This window comes from Gambusia affinis, linkage group LG13 (genome assembly GCF_019740435.1).
Source record: "Gambusia affinis linkage group LG13, SWU_Gaff_1.0, whole genome shotgun sequence".
Lineage (NCBI taxonomy): Eukaryota > Metazoa > Chordata > Actinopteri > Cyprinodontiformes > Poeciliidae > Gambusia > Gambusia affinis.
In genome coordinates, this window is record NC_057880.1 from 21,798,463 (window position 1) to 21,824,287 (window position 25,825).

Consider the following 25,825-nt stretch of genomic DNA (forward strand, 5'->3'; position numbering starts at 1 on the left):
GAACTATACAAAAATATGCACCAGATCTGTGCACACACAGCTGTCCTTAGATCACACCACAGACTGTTCATTTGGACTCTTGTGTGGGATCTTCTTCTTTTGTCAATCTGGATATGTACTTTGAGTCCTTGTCATACTAAAAAATAAGATTCTGTTATTTGATGAAACTTTGTATTTTATTCTCAACATTATAGAGACTTTTGATATGTTTTTTGTAAATATTTTGCATGGTGTGTATGTTTTTTATTATACGAAATTGCTTTTTTTGGGGAATTTTGGAATATTGATTTCACATAATAGGCAATGCTTACCAGAAACTCCTGTAGCTCCATAAATGTTGCTGTAAGCCTATTGCTGATCTAATATTTTCAGCATTTTTGCAGGGTGGTTCATTTCTTTGAAGTAAAACTGCACCATATTTTCTGTCCAGTTGTCTAATGCCTTGGAAATTCTTGTATATCCTTCTTCTGACTGGTCCGTTTTGAAAGTTCTGAAATTCTTTATTTTTTTTCATCTTGATTCTGTTTAAAAATAATAATAATAAATTATAAAACAATGCCAAAAAATTAAAAGTAGGCTTTTTATAGCCACTGTGCTTAGCTCACTCTGTTTAGCTTTAGTACTTTTGCAATGGTCTCAAATGCATGCAATAAGTAATGTTAATCAGGACTAAATACTGTATATTGTAGGTTTGGCCTGCTTTACTGCTTATGAAGAAAACTGCACTTTTCACATTTACATTTGTGCCAAACACTTCGGGGGCCTGTCAGTGCCGGAGGCCAGATATCATCCAAACTGCCATTGATTTGTTTGTCCTTTGGCTTTTTTCCATGGTTTGGGAAATGAATCATGGCTTTTTTTAATGCTGTTCGTCTTGGCATCGTCTTTTTAATCCATACAATCCTCGTTTTCCATAAATACTAGGGCCAAACTCGGCTTGGACGCACTTGTAATGCTGAGTGCTTTTGTTCTCCAAAGGATGACAGGCGCTCGAGGTGCTTCACGCAAACACACATACACACATCCTTAGCCTCTCTTTCAGAGGTAGATTAAATTTAGTGAATGCACTGAAAAGATATATGTCCGTATCTGCAGGGCTTCGAGTTCAGATTTCCCTGTGTATGCACAGCAATAATTAAGTTACACATAAATGTTTGAAAGTTGGAACTAACCCGTCAACGGTTTATTCCACAATTAAAAGTTTTATGTTATGGCTTTCAGTTGCTTTTTGTGTCATTTTTTTGTCTTTCCTCTGCAACAGAGTTTAAATAAATTTTTCTGACCTCTGAAAGGCCAAGATAACAAAGGGTCAAATTCTAATAGTCATAATAAAAACATTTTATTCCATGATAAAATATGTTCCACTGGATAACGAGAGCTTTGGGAAAACAAGTGCAGTTTTTTTTTTTTTGGTGTGTTTGTTTCACCATCCTGGGAGGAAAAAAGATGGATAAGAAGAAAAATAATTAAGGAAGATTAATGAGGCATCTGGTCAAATGGTGAAGTAAAAAATTAAACCTGAGCGACATAGAGGTGGGGTTCATGGAGTGCTGAGCACATACGTTGATCATTTGAGTTAATGCAATTTTCATAAAAAGCTCTCTCCTTGGGCAGTTCTTCTACTGTAAGTCTACATTATAGTGCATTTAATGTATATATACATTTTCTTTCATTGATTCACAGCGGACAGTGGTCAAACATAATTATAGAGTTGCACTTTATCAGCATAGGTTTAGTAGGAGATGTTCCAGGAATCGAAAATGGAGCTCTGGGGAACCAAATAAGATCTCAGACCAGTGCAGCACAAAACCAGGTCATCCCACCTTCTTTACCAAGCAAATGGTTTTATCAAGTGGGTCAAACGTAGAGAAAATTGAGTTTTTGGTGCATCAATGTCAAGACGTGCTACATTCAAAACCTTTTCTAGTGCAGTTTTAGTAAAATGCTGTGGTCATAAACCTGAATTAAAAGCATTAAAGAGATTATACATTTAAATGCCAGTTATGCTAGATTTTTGGCATGGATTAAGTATTGTGATCATTCAATAACTTCTGTGACCAGCAGAAGTCAATGTCAGGAATCTAGGTTTAATATATTCTCACACACAAAAGAAGACATAATGTTATATTCGCCAGCGCTAAACCTGCTATGAAAAAGAAACACAGCTGAATTGATTGGTATTTGGACTGTGGAGCTGGTTAAACAACAAATTTATGCAACTAATCTCCATGGATTAGAATCCATTTTTGGCTGCCCAGGCCTCAGCTGCCTACAAAGCTTTCTGAAAGAAGACCACTCATTATCTAGAAGATAATGTGTGATGACTTTACAGCTTTATGCAATGTTAGGAAGCACCCCTTAGTTTCAGATATGCCCATTGTAACTGTAGGATCCAAACTGTGGCAGGAAAGAATTTTCCACACTATTATGAAATCACAATGAAACATTGATGCAAATCTGGATGAATTCATGCCTATATGTTGCTTAGGCCAAATTCTGACCCTACATCTGAGCTTCACAGCTGAAATTGAGACTCTTTCAAACAGGTAATAATTTTCTCATCTATTATTTTACAGTTTCAGTGAGAAATTGCCAACTTAGGCCTTAGTTATATGTTCTTAGGTGAAATAAGTGGCACCTTGTGGAGTCTTCTGTTGCTCTAATCCAGGGGTGGGCACTCCTGGTCCTCGAGAGCCGGTGTCCTGCAACTTTTAGATGTATCTCTACTTCAACACACCTGAGTCAAATAATGAGGTCATTAGCAGGACTCTGGAGAACCTGACTGCACTTGGGAGGTGATTCAGCTGTTGGATTCAGGTGTGTTGGACCAGGGAGACATCTAAGAGTTGCAGGACACCGGGGCCCTCGAGGACCAGTAGTGCCCACCCCTGCTCTAATCTATCTGCTTCAAGGTTTCACACATTGTCAGTTCTGCCTTGCCTTCTTTTTGGGTTTATAACAAATCAGACCACTTTACCCATTCTCCACTGACTTCAACAAGATATTTTTGTCTACACGATGGCTGCTGACTAGATTTTTTTCTCTTTCTGACAATCCACTCTGTACCCTAGAAATGGTCTCTGCAGATTGGCCTTTTCTTTAATACTCGGACCACCTGATTTCAATGTCACTTTAATCTCCATTCTTTCCAAATTTGACATTAAAGGTAAGACAGCCAAAGGGACTTAAAGAATGAAAGGTTAAAAGTCCTGCAGAATGGTCACGAATGAAGGTTGGTAATGTAACATCTTTCTCAGATTTTTTTTTTGGACAAACAGTAATTAGCTTCTGATATTAAACAGCAAAGCAACTTTTAAGCAACTACCAGTTTTTAAATGGGTAGTGGACAAATCTTGTTATCATAATCTGTCAGATTTGACCTCATAGTGCCTCATACTGAGGCACAAAAATTATTACTTCAATTTAGTGGTGATTAATTTCTCCCACTTCACCGGTTTTATTCTTTCTCAAGGAACTTTAGAAATGCCACCACCCTCTAAATCAGGGGTGGGCACTCCTGGTCCTCGAGGGCCGGTGTCCTGCAACTTTTAGATGTATCTCTACTTCAACACACCTGAGTCAAATAATGAGGTCATTAGCAAGACTCTGGAGAACCTGACTGCACTTGGGAGGTGATTCAGCTGTTGAATTCAGGTGTGTTGGACCAGGGAGACATCTAAGAGTTGCAGGACACCGGGGCCCTCGAGGACCAGTAGTGCCCACCCCTGCTCTAAATGCATCCCATAACAGCAGAATGAGTAAAAATGTAGACTGTTCTATCATTTTCAAAAGGAAGCATTGTATTTGGAAATTTTGTTCCTGACTCTTACACCTCCTTTTCTGGCCCCCAAATGACCACATTGCTCCTTAAGTCTCCATCAGGCAATGTCAGCCGAAGCACCGTCCATCTATGGCCCGAAATGAGAGCTGGACGGTGAATGGAGTGAAACTTTTAGAGCTGTGTGTCAAAGGAGGTGAAAGAAGAAGGACGTATAGAGAGAAGGGAGAGGGGGGAGAACAGACTGGTTTAGGAAGAGTCAGTGCTTCATATTAATGGGAAGAATGAAGGGAGAGAACATCGAAGGAGGACTGTGGAGGAAACAGAGGGAGCATTTAGTTCTGATAGATATTGATAGAGATTGTAATGAATGTGGTGAGGGCATGGCACCCTAAAGCGCTGCTGTGGTAATGCAGGGTGACAGTGTATTTGTACTAATAACCCCTTAAAAGTGGTGATAAAATACTCCACTCCCCTACTGGAGCCTCTGATGGATGAGCTGGGAGTAATTAAACTCCATTAGACTGCAGGTCCACTTACCGTACATCTATGTGTGTGTGTGGCGGTGTGTGTGTGAATGTCTTAAAACACCTCTCTCTTTAGGGATCAGGCTAGTTGAGGTAGAAGGGCAAGTGCACAACCATTGTCTGTGTGTGAATGAGAACTCTGCGCTGGTGTGCAGCAAAACATATGCTTCTTTTGGAAAAACCTGCAATGTGACACATACCCCACATCACTCGGATCCATGACGCCAAGAGTACACGGGCTTCTCACTCCGGTGAATTCCCAAAGGTTGGGAGTGCACAGTAGGTGCAGTGTCAGTGTTGTTGTCATCCGACACGTCGCTGTGTTTTGCCGCTGACAGGGAGGCGCGCTCCGTTGCGCTGCCGCCGCTGTTGTTGTTGTTGTTTTGGTTTTTTTTTAATATACCATAGGAGATGTTTGACTCTACACTGAGCCAGGGGAGAAGCCTGCGGCAAGACCACCTTACCAGACTCTCTGGGAATAATGTTCCTGCCTCTAATGTCATGTTTTCACTTGGTACTCACCCACGCACAGTGCGTGCATCTGGAAAGACATACAAGTGCATCTCAAAAATTAGAATAAAATAAATAATAAATAATGATGTTGATGAATACCTAATCCCAATAAGAATATATATATATATATATATATATATATATATATATATATATATATATATATATATATCAATCTGGAGGACAGAGAAAGACAGCAATTAAAAAGGTTTATTGACATGCGTGAATTAAATTCCTTTGGCGTTCGGGCCCTGGTCGAGGACATCGAGCTGTAAATTGCATTAAGCTCGGATGAGCATTCCCGATGCTGATTAGGAATGTCATCCCCTGGAGTCGGTACACTGGTGGTGGAGGTCGGAGAAGGATGGGTGTCCAAAGAGCCAGGAGAGTGGAGGTGGAGGCGGGGCGGAGGTGGGTTGAGCGCAGCTGGAAAGCGGAAGATGCCATGGATGGAAGTTCTTATCAACTGGGGCTTGGTCGGTGATTGGCCGTGTTGTCACTTGGTCCAGCGTTGAGAGGTCCATGACCATGAGCGAGACGCGCCGATTGGATGATGCAGGTGGTGCTTGAGATTCTACAGTTTGAATTTGCGCCAAGGCTTCATCAACTAGTCATATATGAAGTTAATTTATTTCAGTAACTGAATTCACTAAGCGGAACATGTATTGTAGATTAATTACAGACTAATTACTCTCAAGCCTTTATTTCTGTTAATTATGATTTTCCTCTTACATTTAATCCAAATGACATTTAGGATTAAAATATTGCATCAAATCAACAAAAAAAAATATATATATATATAAATGAGGGCTGAATAAAAATATGGTTAATACCTGCTTTAAGATTGTTATTTCCAAATGTACTTTTAATCTAACAAACGAAACTCATCAGAAAATATATTTAATTTGTTGAATAAGATTATTTGCTTTTTGACTTGCTTTACTAAAAAATTTTTTGTGACATTCAAAGTAATTGAGATGCAAAATTAGTGTGACGTTAAACAAAAGAGTTGCAATGCAAAGCATCGAGTTGCATTAAAAATATTTAAGTTAATATAAAAAATTTAAAAAAATGCATGTGTGTCTGCAGTGCATTTAATTCAAGAGGCCCTGCATCACCATGGCCTGCACCCAGACAGGTCCTGCTGCTCACCAAGTCTCCGTATTTAATGACCCTCCTGGGATGCCTTACCTGATGGGCCAGCTCCGAGCCAGCGTGTCCAGGTGCTACAACATAAGCATTTCATTAAAAATTGAAGCCAACGTTTTGGACTAAAGCTCAGAGTAAAAGGAGAAAGCGAGGATAGACTGGATGTGTGAAAAAAAGAAAAAAAAGAAAAAAGGGCTGCACATTTCTTGGCATGACTCCAAAACTAAATGTATGTGAGCCGCCTTCTTACTGTTCTTCATGTCTGTATTGTTTCCTCCTTCCCTCGCTTCCCTTTCCTCTCTCCTCTTCCTAATCACACTGACTTTATTTGACCTTTCAGTGGCTAATTAGTTGGCTCGTGGAAAAGGATTGTGGGTAGTATGTCTCTCATGAAGATGACGATGGTGATGTCGCTGTGTGTTTTCGTATGACTCGCGGTTGTGCCTGTGATGAATTCAGTCTTTTTGGATCACTTTTCACACCACAAAAAAAAAAAAAATCTGCTTTGAATCAGATCAACTGTACCTGTGTGCCAGAAGCTAAATTTAACTAATGATAAGTTCATATTTCTTTCATTCTTGAATTTCAAGACTTAATTCTAAGATTATGCTGCCAGGACTTAGCAATAATTAAGCGAATGGGCATTATTTGTGTTATAATGGGGATAGTTGATGGTTTTAGTTGTAATGAAAAGCACACAAATTTATTTTCTTATTTCACTCAGTACAATGTAATTTGTTTGTATGTGTGCATGGTGAATTGGATGGAAAGGTTTTTTTTAAAAATATTGTTTTGGTGTGTGAATAGCCGAATATGACTCAAGTCTGTTCTTTATGTGTTGACGTGTGCCTTCACGTGCAATGTGTTCCCCATTTCATGCATAGAAGATTTAGGCTGCTCACACATATACACACACGCACTGGTGCTCGCACACACACACACACACACACACACACACATATGCACACAGTCGAGGGGAGTAGAGAAGTGGTAAATGCATGTGAAATATCCACCCACGTACGCAGACACTCTGGGAGGAAGAACCGGTAAAAGCAGGTGTGTATGTGTCGGATGCTCAGTGGGATACGGTCAGTCCATCAGTCTGCTGCCTCATTATTACAACAAACATATGTTGTTTCTGAGCAGAATAATTAGGTGAGGAAAGAAAGATTAATAACAGGTTTCTGCAAGAGCTTGTATAGCAAGTTGGTGATTGGAATCATAGAGGATGTTGTTAGAGAATATGAAATATTCTCGATGAGTACTGCTTTAGCTGTTTTAGAAATTTTAGACCTGTTAGGTTGAAATGAGTCAACAAAAGTAATGACAATATTAAATACTGAAAAAAAATAACAGAAAAGTACATCATAAAAATATTCATGTAAGAATAAATTATTATTTTTCAAATATTAATTTTCATGCTTTGAAAACCCTGTTATAAAATACATTATTGAGCCAGTTTTGTTTAGCACTAAAATTATTTAGGAAGATGTTCTCAATTTTATCTTTAATTTTTCCCCTCCCCTGCCTACTGCTGGAGACTGTTCATCAGAAAAAGCATATTTTTTTCTGATCAACAGTTATGAGGCAACTCACCTCATCCTCACATGCTGCTGTGTTCTTTATTTGTCTTGATTTCAGGGCCTGTTTTGAAATATTTCCAGTTGCAAAAATCTCTGGAAGTCGTGTGTTGAACCCTAGATTAATGGAGTCCACTTTTTTATTTTTTATTTATTTTTATTAGTAAACCTCATTGTAGCCCGGCTACCTTAGAAGTTCATTAGCTAACTTCTTCTTGGTAAACCTTTCTGTGTAATAGAATAGTAGCAACTAAATAAATGTCATTACATATGTTATACAACCAACAATAGATTTTACCATTAGTTCTTTTTTGTTTTTAGATTGTGTAACACATTTTTACATTTTAGTTTTAACTCTTGCTCTCTCTCATCCTGCGCCTGCTTCAGATGTTCAGATTTTTACCCCAACACCTCAGCTTCTTCTTTTTTTTTTCTTTTCACTTCAGACCCTCGCTCCTTTGTTGTTTTAGATGCTACAGTCCCTCATCACAAAGATTGATCACTTACCAAGCAAACGGCTTTGCATGAAGCACGTCTCACTTCAGCTGGTACAGAGCGCTCTGTTCCATCAAATCACAGTTCATCTCTCTGCAGCCAGTCAGATGCCTCAAACAACAACAACAAAAACAGAATACTTAGTTTCTTACCCCAACGCCTGAGAAATACCTGCTGCTCTCCATGCATCAATTAGGTGCTGATGTGAGGAGAAAGGACAATCTATAGTTCGGAGGATTTATTCAATTTGCATCCGTAATTGCGTGCAATTTACAAACTCATTATTTTACAATTTAGTACATTTAACAGCAGCTGGAGGGCAGATAATGGTGAGGCTATAGGGGGCCCCAGATGGGCATCCCAAACATGATGCAAAGCACAAAAATAATGATGTTCATCTGTTTGACTTTAAAAACTCAAATAGTTAGAAAAAAAAGAAGAAAAAAAAAAGAAAACTGATGCAGGAGATAAGGAAGCTTCTATTAATGCAAATTAATTGTATTTTCAAAACCTGAATAACATGTGATAAATGAGCGGCACCGTATTGATTGGTCTCAACTGAGTTTTGGTGGAAATATTCGTTTTAATTATTAATGATCAGCTTAATTTTTATGAGCGCTGTCCTATCAGCATCAGAGGCCATGATAAATCCTGAAGACATTTAAGCCATTTCAACTTTCTCAGCAGATTTCTGTGGAGCCGCTTTAGTCTGTGACACTTTGAAGGTGGCGTAGCAGTGCGACCTAACAGCCTCTGCACCTTTATTACATTCAGCAATTCAACAAGAGCCCATAAAAGAGTCGCTTTTCTTTCCTCTCTTTTTTCTTTTCTTTTTTTTTTTTTGCTGAAAAGGTGGGCGGCTTGCAGCTTTTCAGGCCCTTCTGGAGTCTGGTTTGATCTGTGGGCAACACGGCCTTGTTAAGCACTAATAAAGTCCAAGGATTTTTTTTTCCAGTGTATGATGCCGTATTTAAAATTGGATTTTTGTGTGCCACACCACACGAATTATTCTGTGATGGCCTCTCGCCTCCTCTCCTCTCATAAGTGATTGTTTACTGAGTGCTTTCCACGTTTTTTTTTGTTTTTTTTTGTTTGTTTCTCTGAGCTTGTAAGTATAAAATTTTAATTAGGAACACTGACAGGTCTGGCGCATGATCCAGAGCCTTGCATCCATCACAGGAAGAAAAAAAAGAGGGGGTTGGGGGGAGACGGAGAGGGAGAGATATTTTCTTTCTCATCTCTCTCCACTTCCACGTCCACCTCCTCCCTCCCGGATCTCCCCTCTCCTGACGGGAGCACCGGACTTGAGCAGCAGGTGCCATATTACTGTGTACAGAAAAGCAATTAGCCAGCATATTGGATGAATGAGGAGTGCATTAATATTAGCAAGTGCATTTGTCAGTGGCGTTTGATGCGAGTCCTTTTCTTTTCTTTCTGCAACATTAAGATTGTGGCGCTCATAAATTCACTGCTTAAACCGCCATCTGCTGCGCTGTCAGCCCACACCGAGGAGAGAGGAGAGGAGAGGGGAGCCATTTATTCCCCTCTGTCTCTCTCACTGGGGAAAGAGAGTGAAAGACAGATAGATAAGAAGAAAATGCATTCATTCCCTCCCTTTCTTTGCTTTTGCTGTGTTTTTTTTTCCTGTGCATGTCCCACAGGGAATGTGGAATGTGTATTAGGATTTATGGAGATGCTTGGCGCGCACCAAGCGACCGTGCTCTTAAATCTGGCTCCTTTCCTATTGTGTGGAGCGCTACCTTCTGCTTACCGACACACACGCAGACACAATGTTCCTCATTGTGCTCGACACAGAGATAAATTCCTCTGTGCATGCCAATTCAAACAAGCCTAAGGAATAAGTTGCAATGAACAGGTGGTATTGTCATCGTAACTCAGGCGAGGTGTGTGGTTGGAGGTTGGGCCTCATCCTGACCTCTGTCTGTATTTTTTATTTTTTTTTGTATCTCTTCCCTTACACATAGCTTTAGCTACACATAAATAGCCTTGTGACATTCTGGGACTTCTACCACAGTCAACAAATAAAAGTAATGTCCAAAATGGTATTCATCTTGAGCAAACATCCAACATTAAGCCACTCTTTTTGTACTAGTACACCAGCAGTGGTGTAAAGACTCTATCTTAACTCGTAAACAGTCATGCTGCTGTCAGTGCTCTAGAAATTTCCCGTTTGAGCATGCTGCAGGATGGAGGAGATACCAACGAGAATATAGTCCTCGATGTGGCCGTTGTGTGTTTAGTTCCCAACTTTGAGATCTCTGCTGCAAGTTTTCCCCACTTCTTTCTCTGCCCATTTCCTGTCTGGTAAATGTGCATAAAGGCCACTAGTGAAAAAACAAAACAAAAAACTCTCCTCATCGCTAACACCTTATTATATATCAGAAGTGTTTGATGAAAACAAACAAATAAAAACCCACTTTGTGTTAGAAAATCGGTGTTTAAAGGACAAATATATTCTAGAGCAATAAAACCTGTTTAAGGTTTAAAGTGTGAATCAGGGATAAGTAATAGTGGGCCTTTTTATTATCAGGAAATAATTTCAAAGGCACTTTTTGACAACGGTACTACCTTTGAAACCTCTCACTCCCTCAAGGAATGAAGACAGTTGTCTTTATGAAACAAAGAGACGTTTTTAATTTTATTTCTGAAAGGCCACTGAGGTCAGATCCATCTGAAAAGCTTACTTGCATATTATTATCCTCTCATAATTATTAAACTTACCCTTTATTTTTTATATATTTAGTTCTTTTATTGTTAATTTAAACCAGGAATTTGCATAATGTTGTTTGCTTTTGTCACAACTGAACCTTTCGGGTTTCACGCCACTTTCGGCATTTTGTTCCATCAGCTATGTTGGGGAGGATGCATTATCATGCATGGATGCATTATTGCATAAACCTATTATCAGGTGCATTATGTGGAATTATTTTTAGAGACGAGGGAGGAAAGGCATTGCTCTTCACTCCAACCCAGCTTTTCCAGGGCTGGCAGCAGTCCGGATTGTTTTCTCCTGGGGCAATCGTTTTCATGTCCAGGTATCTTTGTGTATGGTGTGTGCACATGGGCCTACTGGTGGGTCAGAATGGTAGTCGACATTACCACATCACCACACACACAAGTCCATTCTGTTCAATAAGAAAGGGAAGAAACATATCATAAAAGTGTCGGAGAAAGATTACTGTCACACGTTTGTCACAGATACTGTGAGCAGAAGGGGGTGGGAATGCCAGAGGTCGGATTAACTCAACTCGCGGTAAATGCTCTGTGGCCTAATCTGAAACTGGGAGGTGGTGGGTGTAGAATAGAAAAAGAAAGCCACACATTGACATCTTGGAACATGAATAAACACATGAATGCTACATACTGAATTGTTTTAAACTCATTATCCATATCAGATAAAAGGATTTCAGAGACGGCAATATCTAGTTCTGTCAGCACAAGGTTGCATTTCCCGGGCCTAGACACGACTGGCGACTCAATGCAGAGGGGAATCATACTGTCACCTGTTTTAAAGTGAGTCTGTCCACAGCTGTTGTAGCCAGTCTTCCAGATTTGGCATATTGATGCAGACACACATGTGGACAGGTGTTGAAAAACTCTACCACTGTGCTGTCTCAGGAGGTATAAGATATGCAGACACAGAATGCCACTGATGTGGTGCTGTACCCCTGGGGTCCTACAAATTAGTACCAGATGTGACCCGAAGTCATATATGATTGCTTCCTACATCATGATGCCCGGAATAGCACCTTTCTGTCTCTCCACAACACTAACTGGACTGGCCCTTTACCCTTGGTGTCGCCAAAGATGGTTTATTACTGAGTGTAATGACACCACTCATCATTAGTCCATGCCCCCTTGTTACACCATCACTCCAAATCAAGCTCTCTTTCCTCTGATATTAATAGGAGCAAATTTATGGTGCAGGGAATTGGTAGTTTACTGATGTCAATCTTCAGAAATTGGTGCAGGATAACATGGGATGATGGAAAGTGTTTCTGTAAATGTGTCTATGTGGTTGACAGGGATATGTTTGGGTATTTGGCAATCTAAACAACAAACTGTTTCACTTGCAGGAGGCATGTATACTTTTTGAGGAGTGTTTATCAGAAGCAGTTTATATGGTTCTTCAATAAATACTTAGTACAATAATAAGGCTTTCAAATGGCTATAACCTCATTTATACTCAGAAGACCATCCCCAGAAAAGTGTGTCACTAACTCAGTGACCACTTTGTAAAAGGAAACAGAGAGCACAGTTAATAGTGCATTTACAAGGTGCCCGCTGTTTCTGATGACTAATTTTACTTGGGTGCTTTGGATTTGTGAAACTCAAAATTATTTACATAAAATGTTTGCATGCATATTTGCAGAAATCACTGCCACATTGAGACCATTTGTGATGTGCATGTAGAGCTGGGGATTTATTGCAATAAACATTTTTATATTTCTTGGTCTAAAACAGTGAAGCCAACTCATCTTTGTTAATCTTTGAGTTGGCTAAGCTAACTCATCTAATTCACTTAAATCAGCTCATCTGGATGGCATCACTGACATGTGGATGCCATATTGTGTCTGTCAGGGCCGACTGGTGCCACATGGTTTTGAATCGTTAAAGTGGTACCTCTTGAAGTGTTCTGTAGTCAGCACTTTGCATGTGTGAACTTCTTGACTGCTAGAGTCCCCCATGGACTCGCACCATGTCATGTGCAAAGAATATGCAGCCAGCTTTAAACAGTTATACACAGAGGAAGGCAAACGTTTTATCAAACCCAAATCAGCCGTGCAAGAGCCTTACATCTGTGTTGAATCACAGCTGATCGACCTTCCCAATCGACCATTTTGGCCCCGTCTAAAATGCTCCATTTCCTGAGTAAGCTCCTTTCACTAGTAGTCATAACCACTCTTGTTTCTTTTTCATTTCTTCTACTTTCTTAGCAGCTTTTCTAAACACTGCCTCTGCCAGGTTTAGCTGCCTTGTCAGTGGTTCGGCTGCTCGAGTCTCAAAAACGGCCACATCTCTGGCCTTAAGAGCTGATCAGAGAGATAAGCACATTTATGTCAAGCTCGCTTGCTTATCCACAACGTAGACAAATACATAATGTGTAGGGCTCGAGTTCAGTCCAGATTTATGATTACAAAATTTCATCCAGTCTCCTGTACATCCTTTGAAAAGAGAAAGGGGGAGTAGAGTTCAGATAGACTTGCCACAGTGAGCCGTGTCCTGAAGAAAAGACAGCTTTCTCTTTTACCGCTGCTGGCCTGTCATGTTGTAATTCTCTTTTCTTTGACAATTTTATTTTATTTTTTTTGGTTTAACGCTCTTTTAGGCTGGATATTTAATGAGCTAACTCCAGTTATCTGCACAACAAAATTGCTTATAATTATGACAGTGCTCTTGCCTTTAAACCCTTGTTGATAGGAAACAAATCTGAATGTCAATAAATAATAAAAATCAGACAAAGTTCTTCTAAAACTAAATGCTGAGTCAGTGGATGATAGTGGCAGAAATAATCAGAGTGCCATTGGACTGTAAGCAGTAACTACTGGTCAGTATTTGGGTCATATTACACTATTAAAAGCAGATTTGTTGGACTTTATGTGGATATCTCACAGGTAAAACTTGTCGACAGATCACACTTTTTTGACTTATGCGTAAACAATTTATTTTGTTACTTTAGTTGACGCTGTTTGTGTTGGAAGACCATACAAACAAAGGCTCATACTGCTGGATTCACCAAGGTCATTGCAAAGAAAGGAGAAAAGGAAGAAGTGTGTCACAAGTCTTTTGATCTTTTCTAGACGTCCATGCACTCACACTTAAAAGCAGCTCATCTGCACTCCGGTGGCCTTTAAGCCCTCAGATATATAATTTTCTTCAAATGGGTCTTTTTGGACTAGTTTTTGTCTGCGTCTCTGCAACCCTCCTTCAGTCTGAGCTGCCAGCTCATTCTGTCGTGCTCCATCTCTCACAAATCACACCGCACAATCGGAGAGGGACAATTTGTCAGCTGTATGCATGAGTAAGCAACAGAATTCACCATCTATTACTTTGACTGGACAGTGGAAGGCAAGTAGAGAGGACATATGTGGGCGTGTATGTGTGTGTATGCGTGTGTGTGCCTCCCCTTAGAGAACCAGTTGCAGATCAGACGAAATGCCTCTTTGCAAAGCGGGGACATTTTGGCGGTTCATCATTTGTACATTTTCTGTGGTTTGATGTTTGAGTTGTGTGGTTTCAGGGTTTTGGATGAATAAGCCTCGGGGCAAATTTGTGTTCGGCAAAATGAAGAAAACACAGATATCAAAGTCATCCTTGAGAGACCACAAGCCACAGAGCTCCGTGTTGACTTTTGTTTTCAGCTTTAGCTATATTGAGAAATTATGTTTTCTGAGGATTAAGAGCTGAGCCTGCTGTGTAGGGTGATTTTCTAACCATTCACTTGTCCAGCAGGCTGTAATGAAATGAATCTTCGCTGCCCCGGCTGCTTGTGCACGCTGCTATTAAAAGCTTTCCACCTGTGAACCATTTGGAGACTTAGCAGTAGGCTCCATTCTGTCTCTTTAGCACATATTGGCTCAGTGTTAAGGCAATTTTTTTTTTTTTGCCAGCTTTAGTTTTGGAACTGTGTCATGTTAGCAGGCAGTCGCATATTTATCTGCTGTGCTGTGATTTTTGCAAGTACAGTTTCCAGTACTCGCCTCCGCTCATAGCAGCAGTTATTTTTGCACCATATGTGTGTGTAAAATATCTAATCTTTGTGTTTCTCCTGACTGCTAATATTGGTTTCAATGGATATAAGCTTCAGAGATAACATATCCCCATAAGCACAGGAAGGAATGAGCTGCAGGGAGACATTTCCAGCTGCTATGACACAATTTTGTTTTTTTTGTTTTTTGCGGTTTAAATCCCACTATTCTCTCCTGTGTTTTCTGTAGGCACGATTGAGGATTTTTGGATTTACTTATTAGAACAGAAGTAAAACTACAGGGAAGGAACAGGTTTTAGAGGCCTAAGAGAAACTGTGTTTTTTTATGTTTTATTGATTGAAAAGGCCTCAGACTTTTATACTCAAACAATATCTCAAGCTTTGAACATCTGAAAGAGCAGTGCTTCAACCATTGAGAAATGCAAGACATATATACCATAACTACAGACCAACCAAAACATAGCTGTCCTCTTAAACTGGGAGCATGAAATAGAAAACCTCTCAAAACCAACTATGTGAAAGCTGTCAACAGTAAAACATGGTAGTTGCACCATCATGCAGGAAAAGGGAAACTGGTCAGAGTTTCTAGATTGTGGCAGCATGTTGGATTTATTCTTTTTGTAGATTTCTGTTCATAATTCTTTGAGTTGAGGCATTGTATGTTTGGGCAATTATCCCTTCTCAATTTTAATGTTCTGCCACTTTAAGTACTTTTCCTCTTACTAAATAATTTTTTTCATCTTTATTTATTCATGGTGTCCAATTGAGTTGCAAATGTTCCCAGGTCCTGTGGCTGCAAATAAAAGCCCGGATTATTAATCCTCCCCCACTGCTTTTTTGTATGTTTGGGGAAATCCACTCTTCTGAAAACTTCATTCATTGTTTATGACTCACTGTTAGATGCTCTGACAATCATCTGATAAAACTATCAATTCAGTGGAACCCTCCTGCAGGTGTTCAACACATACCAACCCTTTACAAATCATGTAATTTCCTAATTAAATCCAGATCTGATCATTATAATGCTGCATCTGAACTATTTTATGTTGTTGAGATTAAATCCAACATGTTGGTGGTTAAAGACACATTGTTCTTGGCTTTAGCTTCCAGCTAGCTAGTTCATAAACTTACTGCATAGGTAAGAAAAAAAAAAACAGACACTTTTGCACCTATAAACAGACACACACTGACACAGAGCCCTTTCTTTACACACTCATCTGCAGCAACACACACATCTGTAGTGGGAACGGCTTGGCCACAGGCAGTTTGCACATTAAGCTAACCTTGATCAATAACCTGCTATGGACCTCGGCAAAATCCACTGTTTTCCCAACTGCTGGTTTTCGATATCACGGCTGTTTGAACGCCTTAGCCACGGGCCAGCGGCGTGTGCAAATGTGTGTGTGTACAGTATGTATTGGTGCGTGTGTGTGTGTTGGTACGTGCATGTACAGCTGCTGCATGATTTAACAAGAGCCCGTGAGCATGTGCAGATGTGTATGTGTGCACTTTCCACATCTTTGTGCATGATTTCTAGCATATTTGGACGTTGGTGTTTTCTCGCGTGTACGTGTGTGTTTGACTGAAGCCTCGGGGTCCACTGTGAACGGTGCTAACTGGCCCTCTGAACTCTTCCCTGTGAAGAGAAAGGAAAAGCCACTGGGCATGTACAGACGACAGTGTGCCATTTACCTGGGCTGCGCATGGTTTTTAAAACTGGCAAGAGGGACTTCCATGCACACACATGCACATGCACACACATATAGTTGGGAGGGATACTCTTGCCTTTTGCCTCTAACGCAAAAGCACACCTTTGCTCCCTCGCCTCAAACACAAACACACTTCAAAAGTTTTTTCTTTCATTTTTTTCCCTTTTTTTATTTTTGGAAGCGATGCAGCCAGTGCTACCCCTGCGTTTAAAGAGCCTAAGCACTCTCTTCATGTGCCCTTTTCTTGCTTCCTGCCTCTGCAAAAAGGCCCCAGTGCGGCAGCAAAACTTACTAGTTTACATCCAGCTGTACAACTGGCAAGCCAACCTTTTGGCTTTCCAAGGTGTTCATTTCACAGTGCTCTTTTTATGCAGTAAAGAGGGGCCGTGCATTCGGCCCTTGCTACTTCTTCTTCTTCTGCAGCTTGGCACTGAGATGAGTAAATGGAGGAAGAAACAAGCAGTGGTAGTTTTTGGCTGTGGAGGGCCAGATAATTGTTGAACATAAGAGAAGTTTATCAGATAACTATAGCAACGTGTCAGAGGTTTGCTGCTTTCTCCAGTAACAAGCGTTCAACTGATTTCAATAATCACTGGGCGGAGGAAGGAGACAGTCCGGCTTTTCTGATTCTGTATGTGTGGGTTCATTTGTCTTAATGCACCTGGCTGGATTTGTGTGTGTGTCTGTAAATTGGTGGTTGAATACAGCTGACCCAGATGTGTTAAGTGGGTCATGGGAACAACGCCGCCCACACAGTGGAGGTTATGTGTTGTACTGTGTGTATGTGTGCATGTAGATGGGGTTAGGACACTGGGGCAGTGCCCTGATTATGCTAAGATTAGTTTTGGGAATTCATTTCCCCTCCATCTGAGCTTTACCACCCCAACCCCCATTTCTACTCCTTTCACATCATTTAAATAATTTGTAGTTTCACTTTTTTCTATTGTATTGTTGTAATAATTCAATCTTTAAAATACCTTATTTATCACTTTTGACTGGACACATATTCATTTGGATCTACCATTTTATTGGCATCCCTAATAGAAAACCCTTAATTTTTAGATGGTGCTTTACATGGGAATAAGGGAGATTCAACCCCATAAAAAGGATTTTAATCTCCCTTTGTCATAAACATTGTACACATCTATTCATTTTGAGTGTTCATAGGTGACTACAAAAAAATTTTATGTGCATGCGCTAAAAGGTGTCGCACGTGATTCATTGGTGTCAATAATATGATGTCCATGCGATGTGGTGATTGTCAAAATGGAGATTTTGTTCATACTCCCTCAGTCTTGTTTTGTACATCTTGCTTTACAGATCTAAATATGCAGGTATTTTCTAGAACATGTTTCCTCTTTCAGTATTTTTTGCATATGAAAACACTTTTTTCCCCACAACAGGTTAAGTTTGTACAAATCTCAAATAATAAAAATAGAATTTTCACATTTCCCCAAAACATTGGCAACTTCCTTGGTGAAAGTAATCACCAGGGAAAAACCCAGACGCCATCTAAGCAAGTTTCTCTAGAGAAAGCTTTTACAAGCATGATAGAATTAAGACTAATGGAAACAGATGAAGCAACTCTTAAAGCTTCACAAGCTCAAGGTTTCTCCCCCTTTTCTTCTTCCTTCACAATAGACAAACAAATTCAGTTGTAAGACGTGAACAACGCAGAGCAGCTCGCTTAATAAAGACTCCAAAAATCTAAAGAGTAAAGTGAGCCAGTGATTGGCACCAGATATCACAGATCTTGACATTACATTCACCATGTAACATTTGCGAGTGCCTCATAACCATGACCCACAGTTTCATTTATTTTTAAAACTTGAAGAACTTTGAACTTATAATGGATAAAGTAGAAAGGATATTGAAAGGTAGACATTAAGATGAATAGGAAAACTGGATTTAATATTGCTGCTTTCAACAAAAAATACAAATGATCTACATCTTTTTGGACTCTTAATGCAGAAAGATCAAGGTTGTATTTTTAGTCTTTATTTACAACTGTTCACCTGAAAGACTTCCTGTGTTTCAAATCACTTTAAGTTGGAGAATTTGCATCTTTCTTTTCTTTCTCATCTCAATTAAACTTTGAGCTTTTCTGCTCAGCTCATAACTTAATTTTTGTTCATTATTTCAATGGTTCTTGTGAATGTGTGACTGGTAATTGTTTTTTCACTTGTTTTCGTGGGCTAAACGGTGTGGAGTTGTTTGCAATAAAATATTTAATCAGGTCCTCTTCATTATCCCTTATATTTGCTTTTTGCTTTTAGTCGACTTTGTTTTTCTTTTTTATCTTCATTCATGAAATGTTTCAATCTATTTACTTCTAATTAATTAAATTACAAAAATAAGTACATAAATTGATGGAACAAACAGGATCTATTAGGTTTAAAATGAATACAATGACTGCAAGGCAAAACAAAGTACAGAACCGCTAACCTATTTCTCTTAGCTGCCAGTAAGTCAGACAATAGAAGAAAACATAGGAATGTTTTCTTTCTTTCAAGAAGCAAAAGCAAAAAAAAACAAAACAAGAAACTCTTTTTGATCACTTTAAGCTGAGAGCTCGTCTCTCTTCACCACAACAGACCAGTGCAGCGCTCACGTCACTGAAGTCATTGCACCAATCTGCCTGTCAATCTCCTGCTCCGTTTCTCCTTCATTCATTAACAAGTAGCCAAGATACTTAACTCCTCCACCAGGAAAACGACGTCGCCCACAATCCAGAGGGGACTCTCCCCTTTTCCATCTGAAGTCCATGGTCTTACATTTGGAGATGAAAATCTTAATCCCAGCTGCTAACAAGCGATTTCTCAGTTTTGCATGCCTTATTATTGGCCTGTAAACAAACAGTGATTCACTTTTCTGAAATTAATAAAAAGTCTGAGTCTTAGGTTCACTCTGAATTTGTAAGGCTTAAATGCCAGTATTCTTGTAATTTTCTAACCTTCTTGTAAGTTCATATCTACTACCTCTACCATCTACTTGAAGCACTTTACTGTACTTCAAGTATATGACCAATTTATTTGAAGCATTTTACAGCTTTTCTGTAAAAAGTAAAAAGTTCAGAAAAAATACTGTTTCAGTAAAAATTTGGAATCTGTCAGCTGGGAAAACCCTGATTGATGGATCTCCTGTAACGGGATACTTCTTCAAAAAACACTTTACAAAAAGCAGCAGAAACACATAATCCAAACGTTATTTTCCTGTGCCATAAGCATGCCAACCAGCAAATTTAGCTTGTTCTTGTCTGATACTTCATTAAAGTTAAAATTAATCCCAGGTTTATGCTTGAAAACCTTGAGATGTTTCGCAAAGTGTGAAGGATAAAAGAAAAGCTATGGAGTTTCAATATAGGAACAGTTCTGTCTGTACATCTCCCTTTAGAACAAAACCACTGCTGAACTGAATTCAGTTTTGATACTGCTTTAGTCAATACAGCCATCATTTTTTTCACAGGCTTGTTTCCATCTATAACATTTGACCTATTTTAGAGATAATGTATGTTGTTCATGAGAAGAATATTTTGCTCACACCATCTTGCAGTAATAAAAAGCTGTGTTTCATCCAGAAAACTGACTGTGACGACCCATCTTCTTGTCTCATTTGGGTGTTTTTCTGGTCGTGTCCCCAGTGTGAGTGAAAACGGGGCCCAGAGCCACGAGTTGGGAGGAGAGATGGCAGCCAGGGTGGCACGCTGACTGGAGGAGCGCCAGCTGCTCTCAACCAGGTAGGGATCGGTGCCAGCTTCGTCTCCGTTTCACACCCTCCTCCCTGTGTCTGTCTGAGTCAGTGGCCGTCACGCTGGCTGACATTCAAAGTTTGTTACCCACAGAACAGAGTCACCGCTTTGTTTCCATTACTTTATCAGTCACCCTTCACACACAGTCTGATACAGAAACAGTGTTAGTTGACCCAGACCTGGTGGGTGAGTGTGTTATAGCTGAGTAAACTTTTTAAGAGCTATTTACAAATCCTGATTGATTGTACATGGGCTGAAATAAATTAAATTACAACACTAAAATGGGTTAGACTTCATTTAAACAGCAGTGTTAATAATAAAGATAATACCATTAATTCTACACTGAAAGAAAGTTATTGGAAGAGAACTTAATGAGTTCATATCTTTTTCTTACTCTGTTTAAGTCATCTATATTTTATTGACTCGAAAAACAAGATTAACAATTCACTTTAGTGCGGTTTTTATTTAACTTAATTGGTTTTACTGAAATCTAAAATGCTGCTTATTCTCCCAAGGACCCTAAACTTGATTGTTTACCACATCATTTACCATTTAAGATGCAACTATTATAAGCTTAATGCTATAGAACAGAGCAGTAGAAATGCCTTTAATGTGCTAAGTCGCAAAAATAAATATTTAGGAAAATGCAAATGCAAGTTAGAATTGTGGGGCATACAAGTAATGAGCATCAAGCCAGCAACAGACGAAAGACGTTCATATTTGAGAGGGAGAATGTGCATTAAAGGGAATATTTCATCATTCTTGAACGTTCTCCCTTTCAATGTTCTAAGGCCTGTACCTTACATAGTTTGTCTAAAAGCAAGTACATTAGAAAGTGTTAAAGAAAAACAGTATTAGTTAAGCACCAAGAATCCCAAACTTGGATTTAATTACATAACAATATGACCTAAGAAGAAAATCAGTCTTCAGCTTAACGTCGAGTTTGGAATTTGGATTTTTTTTGTTTGGTGAGGAATTTGGGAGAATTCTTTTCTGTTTCAGCTCAGAGATGTAGCAAACCGGCACTGTGCTGAGGGATTTGAAAGTGCTCCGCAGTGAGCCCAGTTTCTCTATAAGTGAGAGTGACGTTATCACTCTCATTATCAAACATTTTTTGTTTGATAATGTTTGAAAACATTGTTTGATAGGATAAATTCAAAAATTACTCAGGTTGAATGTAGTAAATTCTGCTGATGTTCCGACCAGTAGTATTACTCTGATGGCCACAAAAAAAACACACTTCAATTTCTCAGATGAACTGTCAACAGAAAACTTTCAATTAGGTAGCCACGCAATAAATATGCAGGTCGTTATTGCATCTTTATGCACACTTTCAGGTTTTCTAGTACAAGAAAACTTGAAAATGTTCAAAAGTAAAAAAAAAATCAAATAAAATTATATATCATTATTATTGTTCCACTATCTCCTATCAATCAATCAATCAAACTTTATTTGTATAGCACATTTCAGCAGCAAGGCATTTCAAAGTGCTTTACATCAAATCAAACACAAAAATACAATGCAACATAGAATCAACAATAAAAACACAACATAGTCAGATTCCGTCAATAAATTTGCAATTGATTACGTTTCGAATACAACTCTAAACAAGTGGGTTTTTAGTTGAGATTTAAAGGTCTCCTACAATTTTTAGGAGTTGTGTACTAAAATAATAATACTAATCCTTGGTTCTACGTAGCTTAGGTTATGTGTTTTCATACTGGTATAACTTTAAGCTTAAGAAGAGATATAGCTGTTTGTCTGTGGAAAGAAAAACAAAATGAACCAAAAAGTTAATTTTTGGCTATGAACAGCGTAATGGCACTGAAACAAAGATTTTGTAAGACTTGATAAAGATTTCACAAAGAAGATATGCAGACACTTGTTACTTATTTGCTTATGTTAATTCAGGGTATTGCTACATTATTGCCCACATGGAGTCTAACACGGTTTCGACGCTGCCAAAGGACAGTCACTGTAACTGGCTGCAAGACAGATTAAGAACATCAGGTGTTTTAATGCTCTGGCCAAACTGCCCTCGGCTAACACGCTCCAATGTTTATACGGCTCAGCGAGAGCCAAGCGATCCTCTCAACATGCAGGTCAAAAGCTATGAACTCAAGAGTGGGCAGTTGCCAGGGAACATGGAGCACACGGCCTGCCAATTGCAACAAGCCTGTGGCCAGACGGCGAGTGCAGAGAGTTCAGGAACAGCCAAGTGGTGTCCAGTGAGGGTCCCACGGCTTAGTGTTGGCCAAACAACGCCTCTGGGTGGGATGGACCAGCTTACTACTGGATATGTTTCTGACCAGCTTACTACTGGATATGTTTCTGAGTTTATAAACTGGGTAAATAGGAGTCAAAGCCTGTCTTCTGGGGTTTTTCTTTCTCTGTTTATTTGTCAGCGTTGGTCATGAGAGGGTTATGGTGTATTGCTTTCTTGTTTTTCTTATCAGTTAAGAGTTTAAATGACTACACATTTATCAATAAAAGACACAAATTGTTCACTTCCTGCTGCTGCCATTGGTCTGGAGAATACAGGTGTGTATGGGCCCAGTGCCAAGCAGGAAGGACATCAGCAATGAGTTACTGCCAGTCAATCTGAGAAGGGTTATAAGAACATTTCCAAACAATTTAAATTGCACTTGCCTTCCTTGAGTGGAAATCCTTCCAGCAGTGAATGTTTTAGCATATTTAGTCCAAGCTCAGTGGAATGACAAAAAGCTAAGAGCTGTATCTTAGACTCTATAAACCTCAGTTAGCATGTTAAATGGTAAAAGGAATGACAGGGCAGGTTGGAAAATGACAGACAGATTTGAAACAAAGGTTGTCTTTACCCTATTCTGAATATGGCAGCTTGACTTGGGTTTTCAAAGTTTTATTTAAATGAAACCCCTGGAACATGGTAGTGGTGACGATTCGGGCTTGTTCCCTAGCTGTAGGATCTGGGCAATTTGCAGACACCAACTACTCAAGTGTCAAATTTGAGGCTTTGTGAAGGTTGATCCAAACTGTATAAGTAGCATGGAAATAATCCCAAAAACAGCAACAAATCCACAAGGAAATGGTTGAAAAAAGAATATCAGGATGTTACTCAGTTAATATCCAGATCTTAAGCTGATTGAAATGTTGTGTTGGTAACTTGATTGAGCTTTGCAAAATAGAAGTCTATAAACCTTAAAGAACTAAAGCAATGAACTAAAAGCAGAACTGCAAAGAAAAGAAGACCATAGTTTCTCCATAGTGATAAATCATATGGAAAATAACTACTTCTAATCATTTCAGATAGATCACTTTTTCTTAAAAAACAAGCACATTTTAATATTATGAATTCATTTACTTGTTACTCTTCTTAGGTGATTTGAACCCAAGATAGGGAAAGCAGACAATGTTTTGTTGTAATGGTCAGGACTGGAGTTTGAGACCCCTGGTGTAGAAGAAATATCTTCAGCCAACCTCAACATACAGCACAGGTACCATCAAGCTAAATAAAACAGCATACCCTTTCTTCTCTACAGGCTAAGCCAAATTTACAGCCAAGTCCACTTACAGACCATGGGAGGATAAACACTCAATTTGGCCGAATACACGGCGATATGGCCAAAACCATCCTAAGCCTCTTCATGGCCAAAGGCATTTGCATCCCAGACCCACTCATTGGGGAATCATCTTGTTTAGCTTTCCACCTTTCTGGAACAATCCTTTGGAGACAGAAACGGGAAAGAAGGAGCGGAGGGAGGGGCCGATGTAAAGCTGGACAATCAAATATCGCAGTGTTTAACACTTCATTTTCAATCCCTGCCGATCCCATTCTCTGCCACTGTTAATTGCTGCTCTGCTACCTGCCACTAGTGATTTCTGAAATGACTTCTGAATTGAAGCATATGGACGAGGAGCCGCGGAGGGAGCCACGAACGACTTGAGGAAGGGTCCCATTAAATAAGAGCTAGCTAATTACGTTGTCCTCACTTTTTGTCCTGCTCTATCCGGGTTCTTGCTGCCATTCATATATCTTTCTGTAATGAGTAAAGCCAGGGCCTGGCACCTGCGCTCGGTAATTAAACATATAAATTCTCCCCTCACAGAAATATGTGGACTCACCAGGATTGATTTATAGTGCTCGCTAAATTACACTGTTGAGCTTATTTTCACTGGCGGTGTTCTTTCAAAGGCGGTAGAAGAGAGTGAGGTTGTTTTATCACTTCAATGGGAGACAGATTTTTTTGTTATATAGTTGTTAGATGTGCTTTTTTTCTAGTACAACTGTGAAGTTGATGATAGTAGAACCTAATAGGAGGCCTTCAGGATTGAGGAATGAGCGGTTACACCACCACAGCCAAAAACAGCAACACAAAAATCCTTTTAAAGTATATCACAGTCAGTATGGTTCCAAGCAATACACTTCTAAGACACATTTATGGTTCCTTGTGGTTAAAGCTTTTACTGTATTCATCCATTTTTCTTTTCCTCTCTTAATTCGTATGCACCCTATTTTGCTAGATTTCATGCTAAGTTCTCCACATATTGACATCATTCTGCTATCAATTTTAAGTATTTACTGAGATGAAAATGCATGTTAAGTTACAGTTTTCATACTTATATGTCTGGTTAGTGTATATCAACTTGGCACTTAATTTGAGATTTTTGCAAAAACTGAGATTTTTGCAGTCTCAACAGCCATTGTAATGCATAGATGTTTGATTGATACGAGTTCACTGTAGCTCTGGATGAAGGCTTGTAACAGTTGTTCTGAAGGTAAACCACAGCATGATGCTGCTTCCACCAGCATGTCTCACTGTGGAGATGGTTAATTGTTTTGGTATTCTTGTTGCTGTTTGCTCACCAACAGATCTCTAAGGGTCTTCTCATAACTACTGGATTCACACTGAGATTAAATTACATTAATAGAAACTATTTGCCAATGAAGTGACTTCCAAAAAAAAGGGACCGTTTCCACTGGCATGAACACATATTTTGGGAGACATAAAAGAAATACATCCCACCTCAGTAAAACAAAAATGTTTAGCATCTTGGTCTAAAACAATCATAAATTCAGCACAATTTACTGTATTTTAAAAGAACAAAGAATTGGCTGAAATTGGTCAGAATTTTAAACAATTTCATTTTTTTTATGTTTCCTTAGAACTATTGGTAATGAATATATGATGCAGACCCACCCCACAGTTAGATTTGATAAAACAAATTAAATTTTATTGATATCAGTTTTTTCCCAGATGATAAACGCAATGCATGAATTGCCTGTTCTCTAGTAGAATTGGCAGAAATTGGCTTTGGCCAGTGAAAGTTATACAAAATTTGCTGCAAAACTACAGCTGTTGCATCTGTGAAACTACAGTAACTGCAGCATTTAATTGCTGAATGAAACAAAATATAAGTGCTAAATTATGAAAGCCTCAACAACAAATACGGTTCAAAAATTACATAGTACGCAATACAAAAGTATGGCCACTTTCTGTAAATGTTTTTGTGCTCTAAGTAGATTTGCTATGTTGAATCTGTTTAACATCTCAATAACCATGTGTAACCTTCATTCCTTTTTCTGACTGATGGATGCAAAAAGACAGCTCAGTTTTAA

The 25,825-nt window shown here is 39.1% G+C and overlaps 1 long non-coding RNA gene across 1 annotated transcript in view; it reads left to right on the top strand.

The window, feature by feature from the left end:
• LOC122842613 overlaps positions 1-25,825 on the top strand; it is a 112,106-nt gene that overhangs the window by 12,768 nt on the left and 73,513 nt on the right. Inside the window, exon 2 of the long non-coding RNA XR_006372588.1 lies at positions 20,122-20,217. This is a non-coding gene — a long non-coding RNA (uncharacterized LOC122842613). The remainder of the gene's footprint in view (positions 1-20,121; positions 20,218-25,825) is intronic.